We start from the raw sequence: 5,000 nt of genomic DNA, 5'->3' as shown, positions 1-5,000 counted from the left end.
CAGACACACAAACAGAGAGACAGAGACAGGCAGGCAGAGAGACAGAGAGAGAGAGAGACAGGCAGACAGAGAGAGAGAGAGAAACAGAGAGAGAGAGAGACACACACAGACAGACTACAACAGACTTTTCAATTGTTTCATGTAAATTTTTACTTATTTATTTGAGATAGATGGCAAAAGTAAGGGAAAGAGAGAGGGTGTGTGGGGGGCGGGGCAGAGAGTGAGAGAGAGAGTGAGTTAGAGTGATGGCACGCCAGGGCCTCAACTCACTGCAAACAATCTATGATACATTTGCCACCTATATATGTGGTTTATGTGGGTACTGGGAATTGAACCTGGGTCCTCAGGCTTCAAAAGCAAGTGCCTTGGCTGCTTAACCATTCTTCTATCCCATATACACATTTTATGAAAAGGGAAATTAATTTTTATAAAGTCTCCCTTCCTTCATGGCCTCGCAGTGGCTGATGCTGCTTTCACAGGACCAGCAAAATAGGAGGGAAAACGTGATGGCAACAAAAGAGAAGAGAGACTAAATTGGAAAAAGGAAAGGGATCAGTCAAGGGGGCTTTGGGTTGGGAAAGGTACAGTTTTGGGAGAGGATTTTGATCACGGTAAGCGGGTTATATTTAAGGAAGGTGTTTTGTGCACACGTGCATGGGGACCGAATCAAACACACACTGGGACACACACACACACAATGTCATGCACACAATACACATTTACATGCAAAATTTGCATATCATCCTAATCTCTTTTTTGAACCAAACACAATAAACTGGGATTTATTATTTTTTTTTAACGAAAGAGAGACAGAATTGGCACTTCAGGGCCTCCAGGCAATGTTCCAACTCCACATGCATTTGCCATCTTGAGTGCATGTGCGACCTTCAACATGCATCAGCACATGTGTCTTTATTATGTAGGTACTGGGTTGTCAAACATGGGACTTTAGGCTTCAGAGGACAGAGCCTTAACCACTAATCCATCACTCCAGTCTTCAACTTTATACACCTATTACATTTTTATGTGTACTGGAGAGGGGTGGGACATGTCAGAGAGAGGGTGGGGAGAGAGAGAGAGAGAGAGAGAGAGAATGGATGTGCCAGGCCATGTACTGTCAGAATCATGCCCCACTTTGTGCATCTCTATCTGTCGCTGTCTTTGCGTTCATTTTATTTTTTCTTTAATTTTCGAAGCAATGTCTCAGTCTAGCTCAGGCTGACCTGGGATTCACTATATAGCCTCAGGGTTGTCTTGAACTCACAGCTATCCTCCTACTTCTGCTTCCTGAGCACTGGGATTAAAGGTGTGTGCCACCATGCCCTGATTGTGCAGTGAACTGAAGCCAGGCCCTAATTCTTTGCAAGGAAACACCTTTATCACTCTGCCATCTGTCTAGCCCCATTCAACTTATCTTTTTTTATTTTTATTTTTTTATTTTATTTATTTATTTTTTAATTTAATTTATTAGTTTTCTTTTCAGTAAATACAGGCAGTTTGGTACCATTATTTAGGCTCATCTGTGATCTACCCCCTCCCATTAGACCCTCCTTGTTATTGAAAATGGGTCGTGCATTGTGGAGTTAGCCCCCAGTTATTAGTATGATAAATGTCTCTGAAAATCATGACCCAACATGTAACTCTGACATTCTTTCCGCCCCCTCTTCCGCAAGATTTCCCTGAGCCATGTTGGGTTCATTTTTGGTCTGCTTCAGTGTTGAGGTGTTGGGGGCCTCTGAGGCTCTGGCTCTCTGATTTGGTAGGAGTTGATTTTTCTCTGCATTGATCTCCTTCCCCTTTGTGCTGGTATCCAGTTCACAGGAAAACATCACCCTTGCTTATTTTGCCAGTTGTCCTTAGTTTCAGTTGGGCCCCTTCTGAGGTATGTTGGGGCAGCTCTCTTCTTAGGACCTGCATCTATCTGGAAAAGAGAAGCAGATTCTCCAACGGAGAGTAAGTTAGCACCCAGAAAATTGAGATAACACTTACTTTTTTGATAGACAGTTTGATAGGTGTAGGCCCTCTTATACCCCGTGATTGATGGTAGCTTGATATTGTAGAGTGGGCTTGTGTTTGGGTATGGTTCTGACTTGTTTCCCAGCTCCAGCTAAGGGTCTAGTACCACTGAGTGGATCAGTTAGCCAAATCAAGAGCAATTGATTCCTCACCATGGCTGTGTACCACTATTGCACTTGTGTGGGTATCACATCCGGTTAATTGTTGCTACTTAGGTTAAACAATGTGTTGCTTGGACAGATCTTGGTCACTTCCCCCAGTCGCCTATGTAGCACCTTCTGGCACTAGACACGCTGACTGTCTGGGGACTGACTCTCTCCTGGCTTCCAGCCATGTCATTCCATTTTACGTGTCAGCTGCGTATGGAGTCTTCAGCAATAGGGTCTTACCACTGGCCTTTGGTGGGTCATCAATTACTCTGACAGAAGTCTGTCATTGTTTTGGGAAACCTTGTAGGTTTCTCTGATCAAAAGCTCATTGTGGATTGTAGGCCCAAGCTGGAAGTGGGGGTTACAGGTCAGTGTCCACTAAGAAATTGAGGAAAAAGATAACTAATATACAAGAGTTTCAGAGGAGCCCCATGTTTGTAGCAGCTCAATTCGTAATAGCTAAAAGCTGGAATCAACCCAGATGTCCATCATTAGAAGAATGGATAACAAAGATGTGGTATATCTACACAACGGAATTCTATACAGCAGTAAGTAAAAACGACATAAAGAAATTTGAGGAAAAATGGTTGAACCTGGAACAGATCATTCTCAGCGAACTTACCCAATCACAGAAAAAATATCGACACATAGTCTCACTCATCTGCAACACCTAACCTGAATTTGCCCAAGATGCCTTACATACCCAGCAAGTACCTCATGGACTAGACAATAAGATGGATGGGAGGGCGGAGAGGGAATCAAAGGGTGGAAGACAGTAATCCGGACCCAAACGGCAATGGTACCATAAAATTCTACTTCCTAAAAGACAGACCAAATGACTGAACCTTCACTAGTCCCTTACAGGAAACACCTGAACCACAAGACACTGGAGAGGGTAGGATCAAGACTGACCTAAATCTCCTACATCTTCCTTCCCTCCCTCTCCCCCTCTCCCCTCTATCTTTTTTTATTTTTATTTATTTTAATTTTTTTTTGTTTTTCCCTTTTTTGTGGTAAAGTCACACACTGGGCCAGGATAACCTGGAATTAACTAGGTAGCCTCAGGTTGGCATTGAAATCACAAAGATCCTTCTACAACTGCCTCCAAATGCTGGGAGTAAAGGCATGTGCCACCATTTCCAACTTGTGTTCTCTGAACTGCTTTTCTCCTTAATGCTGAGATGGGACCTAGGTCCTGTTGCTTGTGCAGCCAGCACTCTTACTCTCCTCCAGCCCTTCTTCCTGACTTTTTATTATATATATATATATATATATATATATATATATATATATATATGTATGTATGTATGTATGTATGTATGTATGTATGTATGTATGTATATGTATATGTATATGTATATGTATATGTATATGTATATATTTAAATTATTTTAGAGAGAGGCAGAGTGTGAGAGACAGAGAGAAGATGGACAAACCAGGGCTTCAGGCCACTGTAAATAAACTACACACCCAATACACCACTTTGCATCTGGCTTACATAGGGCCTATGTGGTCGAACCTGGATGCTTTGGAATTGCAAGCAGAAGTCTTAATTGCTAAGCAATCTCTGCAGCCTTTTGATTTTTTTGAGGTACGGTCTCACATGAGCCCAGCCTGTCATGGAATTCACTATCTATTCTCTGGGTGGCCTTCATCTCACAGTGATCCTCCTACCTCTACCTCACGCATGCTGGGTGCCACCATGCCCAGCCTCATACCTTGCTTAGATGTAAGACTTGGGAGGTCTTGATTGGTTAAATAATCATTGAATTGTCTCTGATTGGTCCTGAGACTATATTAAGCCAAAAAGAAGACAGTGAACAGGGGAGGGCAGCTGGGTTGTAGAGGATCTGAGACCGATTTCCTTAAAACTGAGGCTTCACACCAGTTCCAAATCTGTGTATGCTGGGCACAGGTGCTTCCACTGAAGAGAAGTCAGCTGCTTATTTGCTGTCCAAAGCTACCTTCAATTTGCCAAAGTGCAACATTCTGAAGTGGTTTGGAGAAAAGTTTGACATGCCTCTGGATTTTGCTTACTTTGGGTTTTCTGTTGTTTTAGGCACAGGGCTTTACTGTGATCTCTGAGCTTCATATGACCCAGTGGGTGGACTTTCTGCTCCTTATATTCAAGGCCAACACACAGAAGCTCTAAGGATTCCTGGCTTTAATAACGATCTTTAATCTTAGCTCATTAGCTGAAACTTCTAATAACCAATGCAAGGTGCTATAGATGCCTACTGGAGGCAGAGCCTGGAATCAGCCTGTTGGTAAGTTTGCTGTTCCTGAGTGGATCATGACATGATACCACCAGCCTTATTTTTGTTGCTTAGTATTGTTTTAGATATTCAAGGTTTTTTGTGATTCCAAATGAATATTTGGATTGTTTTTATTATTTCCGTAAGGAATGCCATTGGAAAATTTATGGCATTTGTGTTAAATATGTAGATTTGTTTGGGCAAGACTGCAATTTTCACAATATGGATTCTTCCAATCCAGGAACAAGGGATGTTTTTCCATTTCCTAGTGTCTTGTACAAGTTCTCACTTGAGTGTTTTATCGTTTTCATTGTAGAGATCCTTTACACTCTTGTTATGTTTATTCCAAGGTACTTCATTTTCTTTTGTGTAAATTTTCATGGGAGTGATTCACTGATTTCATCCTCTGTGTGTTTGTGAGAGAATGACAGGCAGACAGAGAGAGAGAGAGACAAACAGACAGAGAGAGAGAGACAGGGAGAGAGACAGATAAAAAGACAGAAAGTGCGAGCGAGAGAGACAGACAGACAGAGAGAGAGAGTGGGAGACAGACACACAGAGAGAGACGGAGGCAGACACA

Source organism: Jaculus jaculus, unplaced genomic scaffold (assembly GCF_020740685.1).
Source record: "Jaculus jaculus isolate mJacJac1 unplaced genomic scaffold, mJacJac1.mat.Y.cur mat_scaffold_49_1_773495_arrow_ctg1, whole genome shotgun sequence".
NCBI classification, from domain to species: domain Eukaryota; kingdom Metazoa; phylum Chordata; class Mammalia; order Rodentia; family Dipodidae; genus Jaculus; species Jaculus jaculus.
Note: the sequence above shows the minus strand (reverse complement) of the source record.